Source organism: Ptychodera flava, chromosome 22 (genome assembly GCF_041260155.1).
Source record: "Ptychodera flava strain L36383 chromosome 22, AS_Pfla_20210202, whole genome shotgun sequence".
Taxonomy (NCBI): domain Eukaryota; kingdom Metazoa; phylum Hemichordata; class Enteropneusta; family Ptychoderidae; genus Ptychodera; species Ptychodera flava.
This window is the reverse complement of record NC_091949.1, coordinates 9116811-9142847: the sequence shown is the minus strand read 5'-3', so window position 1 is coordinate 9142847 and position 26037 is coordinate 9116811. Positions and strand designations below refer to the sequence as shown.

The window sequence follows — 26037 nt, the reverse complement described above, 5'->3', positions numbered from 1 at the left end:
TACTTGCAATTGCCATGGGTTATAATGTGGAAGTGCGTTACGACGGAAAAATTACTGTGCTAGGAAAATGCGTGAAAAGCGATGGTAATGATGATGATGATGATGATGATGATGACGATGATGATGATGATGATGATGATGATGGTGATGATGATGGTGATGGTGATCATCATCATCATCATCATCTTATCATCATCATCATCAACATGGTGGTGCTATGTTGGTCGTGCTAGGCTATGTTGGTTATGATAATGATCATCATCATCAGCATCAGTGTCATAGTCTTAATTATCATGGTGGTGGTGGAAAATATACAATAAAGCAGAAACTGATATCAAATCTGTACTATCACCCCCATTGCTGTCAACATTACAATCATTGTTATTTGTGCCTTCATATAGGTGCTTCTCACACATTCGTTCAGTGTGGCTTAAACACAGACCCGCGCACCAACCAGCTTGTCTCTGCGTGTTACATATCAGCATTGTCAACCACGACGTTCACACACGCGATAAACAGAAACTGACAGGTCCATTAAAATGGTCAGTGTCCTCAAACGAGTAATCTAATCCTACCACACACACACTTGGCCACTAGGTCATCGCCATGGAAACAAATATGCGACACGCGGTCATGTATAATGTCTAAGGCTCGGCTGAGTAGCTTCCTCCGCAACCGGTGGTACTGCTCCAATAAATCATACAAGGAGACAAGGACCATGAGGTCGACAGAAGACGAGAATTCCAGATGTTTGAGATATGAGTCACCGCAACTTTAAGGAAAAACCATATCAAGGGACTAGAAATATCCCTTTTCTACGTATTAGAATATATTATCAATTAATTATTTGTAAAAATCCCTTAGTAGCCTCAAGAAACTAAGCTGTTCAAAACCGTATTTTCATCAACAATTGCGGTTTTTGCCGTTCGTAAACGCCCGTTGTTGGCATATTAGATCTGCCAAATGTTGCCACAGGGAAAGACGTTACAATTTTGAGAATTCGTGTCAGCTTTCTCGAACACGGCATCGATCGTCAACAATTAAGTTTACCGTAAAGCGTTGGAAATATGTAATGTGTATTTTTAATTTACATCCTCGAATTTTGCCTTAGCATATATGACTTATTCTAAAGTCTATGTTCGAGTTGTCTGTGAGAAACATGATCTTTGTGTTTTGTTCAAAATTACAAAAATACGTCTTCAACACCATTTTCAAGCCGGAAAGGGAATTGCGTCAATGACAATAATGCTAAAGTAAGTAAATTCTTTGTTTTGCGTCCGCGCGCGCCTAGGTTTTTGGAGATTTTTCGGAAAAAAAACACAAACTTTCCTTTCAAAATTTAGCCGTTGGTGGCGCTATTTGTCGCAAAAACAAGTCGTGGCTTTTAACTTTGCGACGAAACACTCCTTTACGGCAGTCAGATTTCACTAATTACCATGCGGTGATGTAAAACAGTACTCTCTACACATTTACCCCTGTCGATACTCTCAGCCTCACGCCGGGGCCTCACGTTCTCGCTGTCTGTTGTGGCTTTGCCTGTTGTGGCTTTGTCGTCACGATAAAAAATGGATGAAAGCAGGGAAATAATCGAAGTTAAAAAACAGGAAACCTTTGCACGGCAACTTGAAGGCATGGTCATTGCAAGCAATCGGGACTTGAACAGAGAGAGATTCAGTCGGCCGATTGGACTTGGGTACCACGACTCAGAGAGTATGGCAGACGGAAAAATCGGAAAGTGTTGAGGCCTATCCTAGTTAATTGGTCTTTTAGGTTTGCCAAAAATTTGGTTAATTCGTCCATTTTAACTTGAAACAAAAAATAAACCAGTGATCAGTCCTGTAAACGAAAGGCCTTTACGTACTTTTTTGTTCAGTTTGGGTATGGGAAAGTATATTAGAATCCCTCTGTGAAAGTTCAAACTTGTAGTAGGCGGTCGTAGCTGCTCTTGAAGGAGGTCACACTTTCTGCATTAATGACATCGGCTGGTAATTTATTCCAGGTGTCCACAACTCTTGCTGAAAAAAGTACTTTCTAAGTCGAACGGTTAGTTTATAAAGTTTGGGACAGTGTCCTCAAGTTCTCGAGTCGGCTGCTAACTCAAGTGAAAGGTTACAGTGGTCATGGCCTTTGATAACCAATTCTAGAGTTGAATCATGTCGCCGCGAATTCTTCTTTGTTCAAGTGTTATTAAACCAAGCTGTTTAAGTCTATTTTGATAATTGTAGTGTTGGAGTTTAGGTATTATTTGCCGTGCTAAGATTTTTATGTCCTTTTGTAGCCATGGTGACCAAGCTTGTACTGCATGTTCGAGCTGTGGTCTCACAAGTTGCTTGTAAAGACGAAGAATGACATTTTTTTTATTTGATCGACAATGATCGTTTGATGAGATCAACATTCTGTTTGCTTTTTTGCAAACTTATCACATTTGCTTGAAGGTTTTAAGGTAGAATGAAGTAGATCGCCCAAGTCATTTTCTTCAGTTGTACGTCCCAGTGAAATATTGTTCATTGAGTATTTATTGAAGGGGTTGTTGTAGCCAATATGCGTCCGCCAGTGTTCACTCATTTTTTGTAGCTTGTCCAAATCAGCTTGTAGAATTTCAGGATCACTACAATTTTCGCAAGGGATGATATGTCTTGGTATTGTCAGTAATTTTTTAGTTCAGAACTAATTTCACCGCCAGTATGATTGATGTAGATTAGAAAGAGTACTGGTCCAAGAACTGAACCCTTTGGGACACCACTTGTGACGTATTCTCCATTCAGATGATGCTCCATTTATGACTACTTGCTGTTTTGTATTTGTCAATCATGCTTTGACCCACTGTAGAATATTTCCATTTATGCCATGATACTTCATATTTTCAATCAATCTGGGGTGTGGTACTTTGAAAGTGTAAGGAATATAGATGTGAAGCTTCCACCTAAATTTGGGTCTGATGAGTCTGTGTGTGGAGACTGACAATTGCGAAATGCTTTCTTATATTTGATGGAAAAGGAAAGGTGCTGGTTTTACTGATGGTCCCGAGGAAGCTACAGGGAATACTTTTGTCAATTATGTCACCGATTTCTTCTTCTCTCTGATGCCCCATCTTTCTAAAATTGAATGCAGAGGCTACAAGTTACCATTTCTGTTTGGTGTTTTCTTTCAAAACAGACACCTTTCAGCAAAACTATGACATTCCATCAGAGCATAGACATTACAAGAAACTTGAAAAAAACGTACAAAAACTTGAGGACAAAAGACCGCTACTGTATACTGTTATAGTGTACCCATTCCTCAAACTGTCCAGATTTAAGTAATTTGATGAGGCTGTCAAGTTGCTGTGCAATGGTATTGACATGTGGACACTTTGAATGCACAAGAAAGAAATCTAAAACTAATAAGAGAAAAGCAAACGTCAAAGAATGACTGTTTATTTTGATCCATTTGCTATGAAAATGCATACAGTGATCATACAGTGTGTCACACTGTGACAGGAGTATTCATGTGGTTTGAGAAAAATTGTCCAATAAAGGCAAACAGATTTTGTGTTAAATTTTCTGTGTGTGTTTTTTAGCCGCTTACCCGCGTACCTTTTAGAATTTTGAGTGGACGCAAAACAAAGAATTTACTTACTTTGACCATAATGCTACTGTTGCATGCAAGCGCTCAAAATCTCTTGTGGCCTTTGTTCAATCTAAATTGGTGCATAAATTACGACGAAGGGGGTGCGCCGTGGGAGTCTATGAACAACTAACAATCATGTTGACATGGATAATAAACCATTATGGACGCCGAATGTGGAATTGCCCTGAAATACATGGTCCCCTACAGGACCAAGATATCCACGTTTCACAGATTAATGCATTTCAAGGAGATCCCAGTACCCGATATGGAGGTCGCTGGACACGCTGTGACGTCAGTGCTGGCGTAGGGGACCGTCCATACAAAACTTCATATGTCGAAATTAATATATTGGTAAGCTTAAACGTGTATGAAATATCATGATTTATGCTTACATTAACCATGAGAACACTTTATTCTCTTCACTTATAGAATGAAAAAAAACAGCAATATGAAGTGTATTCTTCCCTAATTAGCTTATGAGATCATCTTTATTCTATCATGTATTTGCCACCCGTGTTTTTTCTTATATTTTCACATATTCAACATGTATAACACACTATGACCCACTCCATCGTATACACCGCATAAACTGTTGAAGATGTCTGCATTTACATGAAACATTTTAACTGACATGCGCAGTATATCGTTAGAACGCCGTCACTTTTTACCTCGTAACTTGTTTGCGGGGATTTCAATTCTGGAAAGCGTGTGTCGTCTGCTCTTTTTGACAATTTTGAGGGAGCTGCAAACAAAACGTGATTATAATGTGTCGGGATATGCGAAAACTCATTCTAGCGGTTATTCAAACGCTTGTGAGCGTATCATATGGCATGCAGCTGTAACTTTTGATAATATTTCATTATTTCGTTCTAAAAACATGCATACTTTTTCCTCTCCTTCTCGCAAATAATATGCAAAGTGTAAGCATTGCAGACACGATGCGTTGTGCCCCAGATGCAATGTCATCCGTGAGGAATGAAGTCTAGTAAGTATAGAATAAATTCAATTGTGAACAATATCATCGGACATTATACACAAGTCGTACAGATCGTACATTGAAAGTTTTAAAACTCAACATTTACATATAATTTTTTGAGGCTCCAAAACAACTGTTTTACAAACTGAATAGAAATAATGGAGACTGCATCAACAGCTTATTGAGCTCCTCACGAGACATTTTCCCCACAGCAATTTCGCCTTTTTGAGTACATTTAGAATCTTCCATTTCATCACGCTATATCTCTTCATTCTGATTTTAACAGTATTTTATTTAGGACATTTTCTCTCACGTGGTAAATGATTTCCTTCTAGATAACGCTACCACTGGAACTGTATTGATGTTGATCTCATAACGCATCCAAAGTTCGATCAACAAAGACGCTGAATGTTACGGAATCGGAGCCAGGAACGCGGTATGACGCTGCACTGCAGCACGGATGCTCGATCTGTATAACGAAATGTTTGTGTAATGCTAGACATGTGCACCTGTTCTGTATCTTCAACTCTGTGACGAAAGAGAGGGTCTACATGTTTGTGCGGGGCAAAATCTTAGTTGCGCAACAACAGTTTCCGACCTTTTTTCAACTTTGTCATTACAAAGGAAGACTAACTGTAGTGCACTATGGAGAAAGAATGTGAAAAATTGCAGTTCAATTTATGGATTCTCAATCTAGAGCTTTTAATAGTATTTTTGTCCTTTGAAAGGGAAGCTTTCAATTACTTCTATTGTTCAGACGCTGCATATTTGATCATGGGTCCGTTGATAAGGGAATACCCTTCCGGACTTTCATGTACAAACTTCGGAAATTTGTTGAACACGGAGGCTGGAAGACATGCCGGTAATAACGATGGACACATTTACACGTATGCAAGCTGTGTTGACAGGCTGTTGCACACTTAGCTTGTCGACATGATTTTAGGAGCAGAACGAGAAGTGTAATGCACAAACAGAAAAAAAACTACTCGAAAGAAAATGAAATGGTATGGTTAATGAAACTTATATGTTTTGTAAAAGAGCCGAAGTTAGAACATGTTGTATGTTTGTTTTTCTTTATTTCTTTCTTTCTTTTTAACATGATTGGAACTTATTAAGAATAATTGGAATTTTTCAAATTTGTCAAAAGTGTTAGGTGCCGTATATTAGCTGAATGTTGCGGTATTACAAATTACTCATAAAAACAAGTGTAGAACCTAAAAAGCAGATTAGCTTACACTTGCAACTTAAACCGAGGTTACTTCACATCCAATTATCCCAAATTAGTTCCAATCGTGTTCATTCTTTCTTCTTTACATTTAATTTACTCTTTCGTTATCTTATTTTATAACTTGAATCTGACATAGTTACACAAGGGAGACATCTCTGTAGCTACAGGTGCCGCCAACGAAGTTGTTCGATCAAGAGGTGTTCGTGCGTAGTTTTTCAGCTGGGGGGCAAATTTAAAAACTAACTAGCGGGCGGGGAGAAAAAATTGCATATTTACAGCGGAAGGGTAAGAATTTTAGTTTTTACGGTGGGCGGCGAGAAAAATTCTAGGAGCAGGAACCAGAAAATAGACGGAAGGAAATGCCTTGGTTGATACAACTTAAGGGAAGATTAAAGAGCCTAACTTAGAGGGGAGCAATGTCAAAAGGTTGAAATGATAAGTTTTTTGCTTGCACAGTTTTGTTTTGATGTTTGTTGCGGTGGTGGGAAGTAGGGAGAGGGCAGACCATAGATACTGGAGCAGTGGTTCATCATAATTCAGTTGGGGGGGGGGGGGCATATTTTCCGCATATGCCAGTGGGAGGGCACTTACGGAAAGCTCTATCCCCCAAATTTCATGTCAGGATCAAAAAATATGTAAAATCAATATATCAGCCTTCGAAAAGGTTTTGTGGTGATTTTGTAACAATTGACGAAATTTACCAGTTTGCGGCACCTGTAGCTACGACGTCGATGATAATGCAAACCCAATATGGTTGCTTATCTATTTGTCCTGAAAATCGTCTTCTGCCGAAGTTTTTTAAATTATCTATTGTATGGTGAGTTTTATTAGACTAAACAACAAAGATACGTGTTTCTGGCAGCAGGCCTAGGAAATTTAAGGTAAGTAGGTATGAGAAAGTCTTTTATTTTTCTTTTTGTTGGCTGAGACCGGTAAATTGCAGATGATTTAACAACATCAAATTGTTTTGAAAATACGAAAACAATTTCTAGGATTGAGCAGAAGTCTTTTATTTTCGAGGCGCGAGCTTTCAAGGAAGAACTAGTCTTTTGCAAGTTTCATCGGATGCAATATACCCTGAAGGGTTTCTATCCATACTCAAAAATATTTGGACCTCGTAGGTCTTGATACTCGTCCGGTAATACCATAAACTGCATGGCATTGCTATGGCGTCGCTATGCGCGTCGCTATGCATTTCTCACGCAAAAGAATGTATGTGAAGTCACGAAAAAAACGCCGTCAATTACATGAGGCCAAACCCGGAATTCGAATCTACCACGGTACAAACAAAGCCATGTGCGCAAACGCGCACAGACGTATGTGTATTTCCATACGCGTTCAGTACACATGTGGGTTTGTTTGTACCGGCATCACGTGATTATTTGGGCGTACTGAGTATGTAGAACGGCGTACGCATCGCGTCCTTTTTATTCCGGAGTAGAACCATTACATGAGACGTATCGAAACGCCATTCAAAATTCGCCGTCAACCGATCGCCAGCTGCGAAGAAAATAAAGTATGGTGACATTTAGAAGCAGATTAATCCGGAACAAAAATCTATGCCTGGAACCACATCACAATTAAATGTTATATATACACAGATCTCGCAGATGTAGATGGTAAAGATAACATTACCCGACGGTTTCATTTTTCAGAAGAAATAAAAAAGCAATTACTATTTACTATATGCTTGTCATACGCACAGAGTGACAAGAATCCCTGAGCGTTTGAACATCATGAAGTTGGCCGAGGTTATCAGTCATTCGTTTTCATAATATACACTATGCCCACATTTCCGATTAATAATCTTGCATCGTTCGATGCCAAGAGTGCTCATAGTGCGACACACTGTTTTCTGTTGTTGTTTTTTGTTTTTATTGTTTTTTGGTTTGTTTTTATGCATCAATGTTGCTGTGGACATTTTATTTGTAAAGCTGGTAAGTCCAAACTGAGGCGAGGTATAAACCAAAGATGCTGGATAGCATACGCCGAATGCATACTACTCAATGCTGTGGCATTCCATTAAGAATTAAGTTTAAATGGAATCCGATATAGGACCGAATAATGTACCCTATACATGTGTGCTATGATCAATCTCATTGTATATGTCCTTGGGCACACAGCTGTCTCAGATTGCCGCAATTAGATGGATGACGATTACTTTTTCAAGGACAGAGACGATAATTGAGTCATTTCTCGAATTACATCAGTCCAATGTCAAGATATATACGATTTGCTCTCTCTCTCTCTCTCTCTCTCTCTCTCTCTCTCTCTCTCTCTCTCTCTCTCCTCTCTCTCTCTCTCTCTCTCTCTCTCTCTCTCTCTCTCTCTCTCTCAGACATTACAACCCTTTCACTGAGTGGAGGGACTGTGCTCAAACCTCAGACTTGACAACAGAAATGACCTGCTTTCGTTTCTTTAGAAAACTTGAATTTATTACAGATAATTTATCGAGAGCGAGATATTGTTAACATTCTCTAAATTCAAAACTATAAACAGATGTGAAAAAATTGCATAACCGCAAGCCTGCGAGCGAAAAAATATGACTGGGTTACTTCAAGTAGGATATGTCGAGAATAATCAGGATGTTTTCATACTCTTTTTAGTTTTTATTTCGTTGTTTTTTTCGATGGTTGACATTTTCCGATTCGGTTTCACCCGGCGTAAATTTTGTGCGCCGATGACGGAAAAACAAATTTATGCGCATGACAATTTCCCCAACGTACAACAGGCAGAGTTGACCCCGAAGAAGTAGGTCAATTGATGATATAGATGTCAGCGCCATTGTGAACGGTTGGATGGTATTTCAGACACAGTGACACATCTCACAGATGTCACGACTCAAGCAACTTTTTATGTCACATTGGGAAGGATGATTTCCGGACAACTAAACGGGGATGACGAAGCGCCATTTGAGATGTACGGTGAAACCAACAGTATTACATTACAACGCAAGGAACGTATGGTTTTGGAAAAAAATCTGGATCAATTTTTACAGGGATAACAAGTTTGAGTAAATGAGCAATGATTGGCTGTCGAAGACACATGATTTCGCTGTGATTCAGAAGGAGTCATTTTTACTCAGCGCAACACATCGTATTCAAAAAATCTTCCAAACATTTTTGTATCGATAATATTTACATTCCGAACGCCAAACTCTGCTTCGTTTGGTGATCTTTTTGAATGACAAATACAAAATTATGAAGCCTTTTAAAACAATGGCAAGAATGATTGTATAACTTTTACAAACCAAGCTGTGTTAGAGAAATAGAAAATTAGAGTCTGTTTGGCTGTTTGTAGGCATCAAACCTATACAATATTATATCAACACCTTGACGTTACTACAGCCATGGAAAAAAGAATTTTTGAGCCGGTCATTAATTCGATGTGAATAAAGAAGCTGAAATACTCGTTGATAAGTGAATTGGTTCAAAAGGTATTCTAAAGGAGTTATCGGGAGATAAAGCCAACGCCAAATACACATTGATCTCTTAATCGTGACCATCTTCTCAATAGCTATTGACGTTGTGTAATCTGTGACGAGTGAAGCCATCATTGCGTCACTACTGTAGTTCATCAGCTGTGAAATCCAGTTCCTCTTGTTTGCAATAAGTTCGTTGGGTTAGAGACCATGTATAACCAGGTCAAACGCACGTCAAACAGAACCTCTTTCGTTTGACCCTAGCTCCAAACTTCTCCTCAAAATGAAAGTTTGGAGGTGCGAAAATCTAATGGTAGAGTCTGGAACTCCCTATAGCTCCTTACCCCGAAATCAATGAATTGCCACTGAAATTGGTTGTTGGAATTCTGCATAAATTGCAGAGTTATGCACACTGCTATCTACTCTCGCACGCACTAGGTACACGTACGAAAAATCTGTGCATATCGATCCATATAAGGGTCCATTCCATTGTATTGTCGAGTGAACGACTTATCTACTTCAATGATGACAGTGCGCGTTCTAATGACAGTCAGAGTTATCATTCAACGACAAAAATATCAACTTTCAAGTTCCGTTATTTCCAACTTTAAAACTAATCTTTTGCCGTCTCTATGCTATTTATACCATTCTTTTACCCCTTACCCCCACAAAGGCGTGCTTTGTCTGTGCAAATCGAAAAACTATGTATTTAGAGTGACTCTGCCCTATCTACAAATGACTTTAGAAGGCGCACACTACCCTATAAGGTAGTATGCGCCTCAAAATTGAAAGACTTGAACTTTTGCTCAAACTTTCCTCAAGGATTCTTCAACCATTCTCTTTCAAAATCAAGAATAAAAATCAGGGGTCACGGTGCAACTTTTGGTACAAGAGAGACAAATTACCTAAGATTTCCCGATATTTGAAATTCAAAATGGACGCCATCCCTGTGTTAACTCTATGAAGAAAAATAAAACTTTCGATTTCGAAAAACTAAGACCGTGAAAAGCTTTCTTACTTCAAGAGCTTTTAAAATGAACCTCCACAAGTTGTAGATCAGAAAAGAATTGTAGCAATTTAAGAGTCCGAATATCTGTCCCCTCGGCACGTTCTATCTTAACACGGCTTGTGTAAATGCAATGTCTGATGTTGTAATTGTTGACGTTTGGATTTCAGTCCGAACTTGAATTTATTTGTATACAATACACACAATGCATAGTGACCAGAAGACTAATATTTCAACATATTTTAGATAGAAAAACAAAAAAACATTTTACACCGTCAAACTTTACAACTGCTATCGCTTATACAAGGTAATGCCTATAATTGTCAGTTTTTGTCGGGAGGACGAGCGAAGGTCAAGAACTGTGAATCAAGTACGGTGACCGCAATAAAACGACCTTTTCGAGCGGTTGCTCCTGACCCTTGACCCTAATGAATGACACTTGATAACTACGTCCTTCCGGGGTTAGGGTTCTCAAATTATGCTTGTCGGTCAAAATAATAAATATAGGTCATAAAAATGCAAGAAACAGCGACTCATTTTAATGGCATGTCGTATCAAATTTTGATTATATTTTACGAAGCCGGGTTCAACTTGCGGGATCGTTTCTCTGTTGAAATTTGAAAGCTCGTTATAGAAATGATAGGATGATATGCTGATAAAATTCTAACTACTTTTTAAACATTACAGCTCACGCTAAAGACTGCTCATAAAACAATTCGATATTTTGGATTCTGATTCTGAGATGTCTAATTCCCAGCATTTCTTAAACATGTAAATCTGAAATAGGAATAACAGTAAATGACTTTGTGCGCATATTCTTATCTCCTGTCTGTCGGCAATATACTCGTTTTACAGAAAGGCAATCGACCGTTTTCGATAGTGTATCGATGGATATGACAGACAGGCAGACGGGTCGATGAACAAGCTTACATATGCAGGGTATTGCACCCGCGTGTGTATAAGAGACAGTGCCATTGCCTTGGCATGCCTCAACTTGAGTTAACCGGATGTGGACATCACATCTGAAGGAAACCGGAAGCTGTAGTGTCGAATTAATCGAAATTTGGTCCGTAAAGCTTATGTCAGAATAAGCGTCCAAGTGTTCATCGACCCCAACATGGCCAGCTCGTGGTCGGTCACGCGCAGCGAATATGTTTTCTGATTGAAAATTGAAAAAAAGCTGCAAATGATTACTTGAGCATTATGGTTTGCTTTTAGTGGGGCTTTGAACGAACGGTTGGCAGAACCGCATGGTATGAGGTCCATCTCTCACAGTGATCATGCACACTCCCAGCATAGCCATAATTGCAAATAGAATGGTGAACATAAAACAACGGAATGAGTTTCAAAAGATAGCTTAAGCTATACGCCAGCAGCATTTATAGAGAAGAAAGTAAAGCTATTCATGGACAACTTACAACGTCCGAGCATTCAGACATAATAATGGCTTCACCGCTTTACTATTCGTAGTTTTACTGCCATCAAACTTGTCGTTCGTCTTTACTTCTACACTTTCAGACTATTTCATTACATTTTTTGATAATGCTACAGATATTACATTATGTAACGGACACAACAACATTTCATCGAGTTACATAACGTTAACATTTGATTTGGACTCAAACTTTTTTCAAAAATTTCTTTGTTCTTTCAGATATTTACATGATGTAAGGGACACAACAACATTTCATCGAGTTATATAACATTTATAATTTCGACACCCTTTTTCGAAAATTTCTCTGTTATTTTTGGGAATGTTTTTGTATTAAACAAGACTGGAACTCAATTGGGTCAATTGCATTTTTAAATTGTTCAAATTTATCAAAAGAGTTAGGTACCCTACAGCTGAAAGTTGCAACATTACAAACTACCCATAAAACAAGTGTATTGTAAAAAAGAAAAGTAGATACGATGAGATTACATTTGCAGATTAAACTACCATCATTACTACACTATCCAATGATCTCAAATTAGTTCCAATCATGTTTTTAACTTATTTTGATGGCCCGCTGCGAACCTTAACAATTAACAGCGTTGTCATAACAACCTCCGATGCTCCCGGATAAAAGACCGGATCGGAAAAAGATACCGTTAAATTCTATCAGTCAGCTGAACATAGAAGAGTCTTCGGCAAACTTAAAATTTACTGTTAGTTTGCACGTTTTTGCCACAAATGTAGAACTACAAATCAGGTTGTTGGTCTCTCTGAAGACTGAATGATCGGTCATAACGCGCGACACATTGAGCATGAGTCAATGAGCTCACCGTATTGGTCGTGAGGATCTGAACAGTTTTGTCAGATTTATGTCAAAGGTCACTGTTGATGCGGAGGAGACTTTTATCCAGGAATAAGTCGTCCTTACATTGACACCTTTGAGACAACAACACGGTCAGGATACAAGATCCTGCACATGAGCCTCCGTACAGTCGTTGACTGACGAGGTCGATGAGCGGCACAAAATAACTATTTAGTCCGTGGGCTAGAGGGGGTCTACGTGCACCCCCCCCACAGGATAACAAACCTGTATTTTTCAGAACCCTTGGGATCCCTAGAATACGAAATGGAATTTTAACAGGAAAAATATAGGGACGCAATAGCTGTTATGGTCATGTTTTGAAGGGTACCGCAAAATCACGATTTTCAAGCCAAATGCATTTTCGTCAAATCTGTCTTCTTGTAAGTCATGTGCTGAGCTCATTTTTTAACATAACCTCACTTGTTTGGTATCATTAGAAAGGGAATTTATTCCTCTTTAACATGACATATTGCACTATGCAATATCTTCTACAGTTTTTGTCAAATATAACCAAAACTTACCCCTTACCCCAAAATTTAACATTGTAAATTACAGTAAAACTCAAATTCTACCAATTTTTTAGCTGGGCATAATAAAATATGCATTGCTTTGTCTGAAATCTGTTTTATTTGATACAGGGACATGTCGGAAATATGAAATAGACTTTTAACAGAAAAAATATTGGGAATCTACAGCTGTAACAGTCATATTTTGAAGGGTACCGCAAAATAACAGTGTTGCAGATTTGCATGCATTTTTGTTAAAACTGTCTTCTTATAAGTTATCTGCTGAGCTTGTTTTTGGATATAACCTGGCTTGTTAGGTATCATTAGAAAGATAATTTACTAATCTTGAAATGACATATTGTAACATGCAATATCGTGTGTAGTTTTCATGATATGTAACCAAAACTTACCCCATACCCCTAAGTTTACATTGAAAATTTCAGTCATAGCTAAAATCAAATTCTACCATTTTTTTAGCTTGACACAAACAATCTGGCCGTTTTTGCTATGAAATCTGTTTTATTTGGTACAGGGACATGTCGGAAATATGAAATAGACTTTTAACAGAAAAAATATTGGGAATCTACAGCTGTAACAGTCATATTTTGAAGGGTACCGCAAAGTAACAGTGTTGCAGATTTGCATGCATTTTTGTTTAATTTGTCTTCCTATAAGGTATCTGCTGAGCTTGCTTTTGGATATAACCTGGCTTGTTAGGTATCATTAGAAAGATAATTTACTAATCTTTAGAATGACATATTGTAACATGCAATATCTTGTGTAGTTTTCATGATATATAACCAAAACGTACCCCATACCCCAAAGTTTACATTGAAAATTTCAGTCATAGCTAAAACCAAATTCTACCATTTTTTTAGCTTGACACAAACAATCTGGCCGTTTTTGCTATTAAATCTGTTTTATTTGGTACAGGGATATATTAGAAACATGAAATAGACTTTTAACAGAAAACATATCGGGAATCTACAGCTGTAACAGTCATATTATGAAGGGTACCGCAAAATCATAGTGTTGCAGATTTGCATGCATTTTTGTTAAATTTGTCTTCTTATAAGTTATCTGCTGAGCTTGTTTTTGAATATAACCTGACTTGTTAGGTATCATTAGAAAGATAATTTACTAATCTTTAGAATGAAATATTGTAACATGCAATATCGTGTGTAGTTTTCGTGATATATAACCTAAACTTACCCCATACCCCAAAGTTTACATTGAAAATTTCAGTCATAGCTAAAACCAAATTCTACCATTTTTTTACCTAGACATATAACATCTGGCCATTTTTGCTATTAAATCTATTTTATTTGGTACAGAAACATGTCAGAAATATGAAATAGACTTTTAACAGAAAGAATATTCGTATTCTATGGCTGTAACAGGCATATTCTGTGGAGTACTGCAAAATCACAGCAGTGCAGACTCATATGTGTTTTTGTTAACTTTGTCCCATTGTAGGTCATCTGCTGCGCTTATTTTATTACATAACCATGTTTATTTGGTATCATTAAAAGCTAATTACTATTGTTCTTAATGACATATTGTTATATGCCATATCTGATATAGTTTTCACGGAATATGACGAAAACTTACCCCATACCACAAAGTTTATATCGAAAATTACTTTCGTAGCTATCGTCAAATTCTACCAATTTTCTAGCTAGACATAACAAATAAGGCAATGCTTTATATGAAATCTTTTTATTTGGTACTGAGGAATGTCAGAAATATGAAATAGACTTTTAACAGAAAATATATTGGGACTCTACAGCTGTAACAGTCATATTTTGAAGGGTCTCGCAAAATCACAGTATTGCCAACTCGCTTGCTTTTTTGTTAAATCTGTCTTCTTATAAGTCATCTGCTGAGCTTGATTTTTGACATAACCTGACTTGTTAGGTATCAATAGAAAGGTAATTTACTAGTCTTTAAAATGACATATCGTAATATGCAATGTCTTGTTTAGGTTTCATGAAATAGGACCAAAACTTACCCCATACCCCAAGGTTTACACAGCAAATTACTGCAAATCTGAAACTCTACCCTTTTTTACAATTTATTAACTTTATATACCAAAGGCAATGCTTGTATGCAATCTATGAAATCTGTTTTTGTTAAAAAAGTATGTCACAAATATGAAACTAACTTTTAACAGGAACATAATATGATTTTGTAGCCTTTTGGATCATATTTGGAAGGGTACCCAGGTATCAGGGCAAATTTGCCGAAACACATACATTGCAATATATGGGTTCCCCCTCCTAAAATGATCTTAATGACTACTTAATTGTATCATCTTCCCGTTATAAGTTACTTTTATACTTGTGACATACTTTTGTAACAAATAAATCAGATTTTAAACAAGAATTGCCTTTTGTATTATGTGCAGCAAAAATGGTAGAATTTAAGATAAGCCGTAATTTGCGATTAGAACTTTTGGGTATGGGGTAAAGTTTGACCATATTCCAGGAAAACTATGAATGACATTGTATATGACAATATGTCATCTTCAAGAAAAATAAATTGCCCTACTAATGATACCTCACAAGCCAGGTTGTGTCACAAAATAAGTTCAGCAGATGACTTACAAGAAGAAGAATTTAACAAAAAGGTGCCAGTTTGCGGTACTGCGATTTGCATTTCCCTTCAAAATATGGCTGTTACAACCATACAGTCCAAATATTTTTTCTGTTAAAAGTCTATTTCACATTTCTGACATGACCCAGTACCATATACAACAGATTTAATACCGAAACAGAGCTATTTTTATCATGTCTAGCTAAAAATTCACGGAATTTGATCACGTTATCTATGACAGTACTTTCAATATAAACCTTGGGGTATGGGGTACGTTTTGGTCATATTCCATGAAAAATATACAAGATATTGCCTGTTACAATATGTCATTGTAAAAAATATTCAATTACCTTTTCAATGATACTAAACAAACCCAGTTATGATCAATAACAAGCTTAGTAGACGACTTATAAGATGACAGATTTAACAAAAACGCATGCGAATCAGGAATACTGAGATTTTGCTGTACCCTTAAAATACAGCTGTTACAGCTATAGAATCCCAATATTTTTTCTGTTAAAAGTTCATTTCATATTTCTGATATGGCAAAATACAAAATAAAACAGATTTCATACAAAAATTGTCTAATTTTTTATGTCTGCGTAAAAAATTGCTGGAATTTGACAGTAACTATGACAGTAGTTTTCGATGTAAATTTTGGGGTATGGGGTAAGTTTTGGTCATATTTCATAAAAATCTATACAAGATATTGCATGTTACAATATGTCATTTTAAAGACTAGTAAATAATCTTACTAATGATACCTAACAACTTACATTATATTCTATAAGAAGCTCAGCAGATGACTTAAAAGACGATAGATTCAACAAAAATGCACACAAGTCAGGAATACTGAGATTTTCCTGTACCCTTCAAAATCTGACTGTTACAGCTGTAGATTCCAATATTTTTTCTGTTAAAAGTCTATTTCATATTTCTGATATGTTCCTGTACCAAATAAAATAGATTTCATAGCAAAACAGCCATATTTTTTGTGTCAAGCTAATAAAATGGTAGAATTTGGTTTTAGCTATGACTGCATTTTTCAATGTAAACTTTGGGGTATGGGGTAAGTTTTGGTTACATATCATGAAAACTACACAAGATATTGCATGTTACAATATGTCATTCAAAAGATTAGTAAATTATCTTTCTAATGATACCTAACAAGCCAAGTTATATTCAAAAACGAGCTCAGTAGATAACTTATAAGACGACAAATTAACAAAAATGCATGCAAATCTGCAACACTGTGATTTTGCGGTACCCTTCAAAATATGACCGCAACAGCTGTATAGTCCTAATATTTTTTCTGTTAAAAGTCTATTTCATATTTCTGACATGTCTCTATACCAAATAAAATAGATTTCATAGCAAAAACAGCCAGATTTTTTGTGTCAAGCTAAGAAATGGTAGAATTTGGTTTAGCTATGACTGAAATTTTCAATGTAAACTTTGGGGTATGGGGTAAGTTTTGTTATATATCATGAAAACTACACACGATATTGCATGTTACAATATGTCATTACAAAAAATAGTAAATTATCTTTCTCATGATACCTAACAAGTCTGGTTATATTCAAAAACAGCTCAGCAGATAACTTATAAGAAGACAGTTTTAACAAAAATGCATGCAAATCAGCAACACTGTTATTTGCGGTACCCTTCAAAATATGACTGTTACAGCTGTAGATTCCCAATATTTTTTCTGTTAAAAGTCTATTTCATATTTCTGACATGTCCCTGTACCAATAAACAGATTTCATAGCAAAAACGGCCAGACTTTTTGTGTCAAGCCAAAAAAATGGTAGAATTTGGTTTTAGCTATGACTGAAATTTTCAATGTAAACTTTGGGTATGGGGTACGTTTTGGTTATATATCATGAAAACTACACAAAATATTGCATGTTACAATACGTCATTCCAAAGATTAGTAAATTATCTTTCTAATGATACCTAACAAGCCAGGTTATATTCAAAAGCAAGCTCAGCAGATAACTTATAGGAAGACAAATTAAACAAAATGCATGCAAATCTGCAACACTGTTACTTTGCGGTACCCTTCAAAATATGACTGTTACAGCTGTAGATTCCCAATATTTTTTCTGTTAAAAGTCTATTTCATATTTCTGACATGTCCCTATACCAAATAAAACAGATTTCATAGCAAAAACGGCCAGATTGTTGTGTCAAGCTAAAAAAATGGTAGAATTTGGTTTTAGCTATGACTGAAATTTTCAATGTAAACTTTGGGGTATGGGGTAAGTTTTGGTTATATATCATGAAAACTACACACGATATTGCATGTTACAATATGTCATTTCAAAGATTAGTAAATTATCTTTCTAATGATACCTAACAAGCCAGGTTATATCCAAAAACAAGCTCAGCAGATAACTTATAAGAAGACAGTTTTAACAAAAATGCATGCAAATCTGCAACACTGTTATTTGCGGTACCCTTCAAATATGACTGTTACAGCTGTAGATTCCCAATATTTTTTCTGTTAAAAGTCTATTTCATATTTCCGACATGTCCCTGTATCAAATAAAACAGATTTCAGACAAAGCAATGCATATTTTATTATGCCCAGCTAAAAAATTGGTAGAATTTGAGTTTTACTGTAATTTACAATGTTAAATTTTGGGGTAAGGGGTAAGTTTTGGTTATATTTGACAAAAACTGTAGAAGATATTGCATAGTGCAATATGTCATCTTAAAGAGGAATAAATTCCCTTTCTAATGATATCAAACAAGTGAGGTTATGTTAAAAAATGAGCTCAGCACATGACTTACAAGAAGACAGATTTGACGAAAATGCATTTGGCTTGGAAAATCGTGATTTTGCGGTACCCTTCAAAACATGACCATAACAGCTATTGCGTCCCTATATTTTTCCTGTTAAAATTCCATTTCGTATTCTAGGGATCCCAAGGGTTCTGAAAAATACAGGTTTGTTATCCTGTGGGGGGGGTGCACGTAGACCCCCTCTAGCCCACGGACTAATTCCCCCGATTCGTTGAATCATGTATCACTGCCGTAAAACTGATGCCGCTTTACGGCAGTTGTGAAGGCCTGCACGCGTTCCACCTCCCAGAAGATTTCACGTCCGTACAGCAACATGCAACTGGAAACTGGCTCGTACATGATGATTTATTGCCATATTCCACTGCGTTCATCAAAGTCTCTCGTCTAGGCCTGCTCTATGAGTTAACTTGCAATTTATGAACACATGTGCGCATTAATTTATGTCTTGAATTTCTTAAGCTGAGATTCGCAGAACATCTTTCGTCAAAATACCATGACGTCATTGGCAGCGTTGATTTTGGAAATCTTTTCGCTGTTTTGCTTGTTGCAAGCGGTTTTATATTGGTTACGTTAAGGAATTTGAGGTGTTGTATCCAGCAGACCGCATCGAATTTGTTAATAGTCTCTGAATTGTTTCTGAAACTTGCATCCTGTATCACAGACGACAAGTTCTTGTGAATTTCTCCCTGGTAACATTACCTAGAAATTTGCGATTGTAGTCTGCGCATATCACGTCAATGCCTTTGAGATCCTCTGTTAAACCTATAATAATATTTTTGTGTTTCCCCAGGGGTGGAGTTACATCCCATAGCTATCCAAAACATAAAAAATAGCTTCGTTTTAAGTCTTTCAATGTCATCTTTATCAGCGACCGTCACATGGATGATTGAGTATGTTAAAATATGTATATCTATGCGATTGACCGCATCTCTTCTTAATGAAATAAGCTGACGTCGTCATTTGCGCAATCATACTTCAATAATTTGACTTGTATTGGCACTGAGGGTACGTCCACGAGGCAAACGAAGTCAACCTCTCGACCACTGAGATGAAGACAGACATAATTGTTGCATGTCCAGGATTACCGTTGGTTCTTTTGATGACGTTCGCGTACACAACCACAAATGACGTTTCTTGAACCCTAGTGGGGTCGCTGCCCTAGCAACGGTGTCGTTCCACTACTGAGTAGCTAGCAGTCTGTGATTGTGAAGTTGGTCGATGAGTCACGCTATGTAAACGACTAGTACGCGTGCACTGCCCCCAGGACCCAGGGCACTTGAGACGTCTGCCAAACTCTATCAATCATTGGAGCCAAAACAAGACGGCATCAGCCCGCACGACAGGGCCTTTTTTCCACTCGCAAGCAATCACATGCCTCCCCGTTATTCGACCTCGTCTCTTACACCATGCGCACGTGCTATCTAATTTTGTAACTCTAAAAAACCCTCGTAATATCTCAAATAGCACTACAAACATCTCAAAAGTCACAGCCAAATCGTTATAGAACATTGATATTTTAAAACTTTCGACGAATTATGGTGTAACTAGTAAAAAGATATATCAAAACTCGAAACGTTTAAAAACTTTTTCGAACTTGAAAAACGCGTGAACCCTCTCCTTAGAGATAAAAATAACACCTGCATTATTATTCAGTACATCAGACATAGATATATTTAACGAGTGAGTCACTCCACAAATATACCAAAGTATTGGACTAATATATGAACATCAAAGTCACCGGATAAAGATAACGTTCTGGGGATGACGACATTTCCCGACGCCAGCAACACTTGAGATCCATTGTACACTGTTTAGGGAGGGAGTCGTTCACTGGGTACATGTAAACATTCCTGTGGGAACCGTACTTTACAGGATTTCTTGCACACATCCATTTCTTTTCTCCTAATATAATTCAAGTTAAGATACAATTAGTAGTCCTGGCAGTTTGCTTGTAAAGCTTTACGTTTTGTGTACAAAATGAGTGGAGGGAACAATATTTATTGTAAATTGCGTAAAATGAAGTTGACAGTCCTGATAGACTGCACTGTTATCCACGGAAACCATGTGATTAATTTTTAAGATAGATAATGGCGACTATGAACTTCCCAAGTCGGTCCAGGAGAGATAATTTGTTATCTTTGCTGAAGAATAAAATGCGTTCATCATGTATGATATTTACGAAAGGACTGCTAATCGACGCACAGCACCGATCGAGATTATACACAGCTTCAAAATTGGTCGAAGAGTTCAATCAAGCGTAGGACCGATAATAGCAACGACGGGACAACTTTCCTTGAGAACAGGGACAGTTGCTAAGCTTTTATTCCAAACGCAATTTTCCTTAACGTAGTAGCAGATTGCAACTTTAGAGTGTTTTAAACTTGTCAATATAGCCTAGGGACCTTTTAGGATCAGTCGCCAGTTTTAGTTGTAAATTTCAAACAATATCTGCGTGTCCGTCTTGAAAAGTAGGCATTACGCTCGTCTTTAGGTCCATGTGTATTTTCGAGATGCAGCGTTTGGAATTGAAATATATCAACGGTTGTATATATTCTTTTTCATTCAACTGGACACATTGGACGATTCCAATTTTAAAAATATCAGAAATAGCAAAAAATAGCTATGTATTTTTATTAGCCTTTTTGCGAGAATGTCCACTTAGAATGGAAAAATTTGATACTTCAGCATGCTTTTGAATGAGATTCAAGAAAGCATTACAACCAACCAGTCTTAAACTTTCAACCATTGATTTGGTTATTACACTTTTAAATATCTTCAACAAAATGATACCGATTATGTCGATGAGTGGAGATTCTGAATACCCTGTGAATGTTTTCGCATTAATATGTCAGTCGTTATGTTGATAACTTCAACAAAATAAAAATAAGACGTAGATTAATTTTAGAAGGGGTAATATACAGTCACATTTCGTCTCTGGTTAGTTGGTGACAATACGCCGCGCAGAAAATGAACGTCAAGATGGTCTTCAACTTTTACACAAAAGTGGAAGTTTTGTAGAAAAGGGTTGTGGAGGGGACATGACATCATCAGAAATGAAATGGGGTGTTTCAAAGCCGTGTGAGTGATACGTGAGGTACCGTAACAAATGTTTAGTCTTCATGAAATCACCCTGTCCTAAGTGTTTATAAAAACCGCTAGCTAAATAGCGAAGTTGAAAGCAAAACTACCGTATTACACAACGTATTTGTGTTGCAAGGTTGATCTAGTTTCACGGTTATTGACGAGCCATGGACTAATAGTTGTGGTTTTCTACAGTTATCTGTATGTTACTTTGAAGTGTGTGCAACGGAGAAATATCAACGAATGAAGAGCTGTGGTTTCCGCTTCACCATCTAAAGTTTGCCTCAAAAAACAGCGTATAGCTTTCGTGGCTCTCCAAAATCCCAGTAATTGAATTCTTGCAGACAAGACCATGGCAATGAACTTAATCATAAAAAAATCGTCACCCAAGAATCCCGAAGGGCTCGCTTTTGTCCGACATGGATAAGAAGAAATCGAGAATGGCTGTCACAATAGATAGAGAAAATTGCCCATTAAATTTAGATTAAGCATTTGAATGATTAATGATGTATGTATTGTGCCCGTGACGCGTAAAAATACTCATGAGGGCGTAGTAATGAAGAGACAGGGCTGTATGAAAACAAGTTAGGATCTTGATATAAACTGCCAGGGCACACAACAGTGTACCTACAGCAAACGTCTTGAGGTTTATGAATACTAATGACTTGAATGTATAGTCCAGTATCAAGGTAACAGATTGGGGTCACAAAGCCTCGAATAGTAGTTGCATTTTCGATCATAAATATAATTTTTCACAGTTCAGTTAACAAATGCAAATTGCCTCGTCAAATCCTACCCATTTTGTGGTATTTGTAAAATTGTCTTTATATATATATATATATATATATATATATATATATATATATATATATATATATATATATATATATATATATATATGTACTGTTACATATCAGCTCAGACTTTTCGGAATCAAATGTCATTTATATTTAGGATACTGAGTTTTGTGCCTATAGTATTTCAACTGCCGTTATTACATATATCAAATGGCATGAGTAAGATCACCGTCGATGATGTCATAAAGTAAATATGGTCCTTTGAAATGGCGCGAGTCATCATCGGGGCAAGGCCAGGGGGTGAAATTTCCAAAACGGTTCAGAAGCTGATGAGAAATTTTCTCATTAATGTCGAAAGATGGATCTAGAAATAGACATTGGTGACTCTTAACAAAAGCGTGAGGCTAAAGCAACTGGAAACGCATGCTTACCTATATGAAATGAGGATGGTTGTCACTTGCACTACGCTATGAACATGAAGGCTCCTAGACCGTTCACTCAGTACAGGTGCACTGACTAAATAAAACGGATAGACTTCGTTCCATGTGTGAGGGTAGATTTCAGGAGTGCACAAGTCTTTTGACCTTTGTTGTATGTTCGGGAGACAAGTTTCAGTCGTCAAGTAAATCTAAAGAAACGAAGTGAATGACATTTGCCTTCAGTCTATAGTTCATATCTTGACCTCTTCGAGAGTACCAACGACGTCGAGGGGATAGTAACAGCCGATCACAATTCTGGCGTTTTGCACCGAAAACGCCTTTTTTCTACTCATGGGAGTGATGCACACGAAATTCGACGCCGACGCACTATGCCGTATGCACCACCATCAAAAAGAGACATAATGAACAGATATAGACTTGTTAACCTTTTGAAATACCATCTACCGTCTGCTCATGTTTCTAAAAATGACGCCATGACAATACTCAATGCGTTAATATCTGCCAGGTGAAATATTTATATCAATCAAATATGCAAGTGATCTCTTATAGATCTTTTACTCATATTTTCATTCTACTACACGTCACCTTTTTATTTAGGTGACGTAAAAATGATTCATTTAAATGAATTTTTCTCACGTCTTATTGCCCCTCCCTGTCTTTGGTGTCTGTGCGTCTCACTTTCTGAATCGTTTATTCACAACCTTGCACCCCCAAGGAGTGAACGCAAGGGGTCGTTGTCCCTCAGTGATTAAAATGTTGATGTCTAAAGTTAACAAGATGGCAACACAGCACGCTGTGTCGCAGTGTTCGTTAAACGTTTCCACATACAGAGATGAATAGATACGATTGAGGTAGATTTCACATTGAGTTCTTGTCAATCAAATTACATTTGCCTCGTTACATTTTCATGAAAAGTAACCAACAGAAAAAAAATGAGAAGACTACGTCACACAGGAAAGTGCCAGTCACGATTACATTGAAAGGCCTTTTACCTGATTTGGCAGGCTAGGGGCATTGCTTTTGATAATGTAAGTTTATGAAGCTTCAGGAACTGGGTGGCAGAGCAGATCGAGAGAAGGGGAAAGCATGACACAGAAAGACAGACGGATAGGCAAAAAACAGATAGTAGAGATTGTGATAGAGATCGATATATAGTGAAAGGGGCAGACAGGCAGACAACAAAAGACACGGAAACAGAGAATGAAAGTGAGACAGAGGCAAACAAGGATATACAGACAGAAGGACTGGCAATATGACAGACAGACAGGGAGAAAGGAGCAGAAATAGAAAAAAGGACGGGTAGATTGGGAATGGCGCTCTGTAGTGCTGGGGATGCAAATGTAAATGGTATCATAATGGAATCAGCCGGTGCTATAAACTATTCAAGTTGTACTTTAACCCTTCAAGTCCATAAATCGTGCAAGATATTGTACTTGTGTTTCTGAGAAATCAGGAACTGCGTGTTCCTTGTTTCTGTTAAAACTGGAATTGTTTAACAGTCGCCTTCTCGTGTTCCGAAAACGATGGTCATAAAGTGATTTGTATGTCTGCCCTTTAGGCGATGATCGAAATTTAAGTAGGACACGATCGTGACCTCTCGACATGGGATAATGTGCGGTGTCTTGGAAACTGTTTTAGTTAACTGGTCCGCTGAAACTAAATTACTAATACTCCTTAAATATCTGTCAATGATGACCATCAACCAATCAGATATAATCTTTCCAGCGGCTGCACATTGCCTTCTCGTCAATTGCTCTGTGCTGACAAGCCGAGTGAACTGCTGAGTGAAATGTGCTGAGTCATCGGTCACCAGAACCCTGCTCTCACCCATGCTGTGTGTCATCGGCACTTACTGACGTCATTTCTACCTGCATGTACACCGGAAATTATTTATTTAGAAGTATACTTGCAAGTGATGGCTGTGAATGGAGCACATGCAGACATTTGAGTCACCGGAAGACTATGAATGTGAGCTAAAGTTTGGTTTGACATGAAAACTGACAATCGATACCCAAATGACGGTGCATTATGGAGGAAATATCATTCATATACATCACAAATGTAAGATTATGTATTTGGATAGGACGCACCAGGTCTATAATAAAGTAACAGTATTCTGTAATATATACGTTTGGCTCTCCTTGGCAAGTATTGACAATATAATTGATAAATATAAAGGATCAACTTCATCGTTTGGAACGCACTTGCACTCAAGTATAGACTCTAAACTTGTACTGTAAAAGAAACAAGGAAACTGTACAAGTAAATGCTGGTGATTCTCGAATTTTCTAAAGCATGACTTTGGATAAAAACAAACAGGAAACAAGAGCACGTTCTCCCAAAGAAAATTCCCTTTCCACTTCTTAATTCTACTTTCGAATGTAGTGACCTTTGAGTAGAAAGCATCTCGGGGTCAGATATTCTGACGATTTAAATTTGTACAATGCTGCGTTGATGCGCTACCTATGTCGACATTTTTGAAGCTGGGCAGAGAAATCAAGGGTTCCATTATTTTGTTATTTGTGAAATCGAAAATTTGTTTTTACTAAATAGAGTCAACAGATGGATTGCGGCCAATTTTCATTCTATAATAGTCACAGAATTTGCGCGGTGACCAGTGACTTTATTCTTGACTTGAAAAAAAATGGTTCAATTAAAGTTTCCTTGAGGTAACTTTTAAGAAAAGTTCAAAAATAGTTTAGACACATACTACACACAGGGAAAGCTACAGCTCGTAAGCTGTAAAAGATGTTTGAGTACCAGAGTTCACTTTCTGTTGGCGTGAAACCCTGACTACCAAAGAATTCTTCCTGCCGACACAGACATTTTCCAAATTGCTCAAACCCATTTCTATCGAGAAAGGCAAATAAACACTGCGCCACTTTCCGGATGTTCAGAGCGGTCAGTGAAAAAATAAACTAGACAAATTGGGTAAAATGCGTACGGAAAGGCTAGCAGATCACTCGAATATCCAGCTTGCGTCAACAACAAAAACTACTGTAGACGTGCACCTGGTGCTCCATGGGTCAAAACTAGAATTTTACATTGAAGTCATGCAATATATGTGCATGTCCACTCGTAAAATTACGCACATGCGCACATCTAATCCTAACCAATTGACTATTTACACGTCCGACGAAAATGATTCTCTTTAGGATAAAAAAATAAGTAAAAGCTTACCAGGATTCGCACCCGCTTTTGGTGTGGAGAGCCTTCTAAATTTTAATCCAACCTGTGAACACATTGCGAGTGTTTTTTCGGTGTTCACGTGAC

The 26037-nt window shown here is 37.3% G+C and overlaps 1 protein-coding gene across 3 annotated transcripts in view; it reads right to left on the bottom strand.

Moving 5' to 3' along the window:
• LOC139122616 (potassium channel subfamily K member 18-like) overlaps positions 1-26037 on the bottom strand; it is a 74390-nt gene that overhangs the window by 9931 nt on the left and 38422 nt on the right. The window contains exon 1 of one of the 3 annotated variants that reach the window (XM_070688182.1): positions 25945-26025. The exons of 1 other annotated variant lie outside the window; for it this stretch is intronic. The gene's annotated coding sequence lies outside the window, so the exon portion shown is untranslated. Of the gene's footprint in view, positions 1-22755; positions 23170-25944; positions 26026-26037 lie in introns of those variants that run through there. One more of the 3 variants, XM_070688183.1, reaches the window with a different exon arrangement.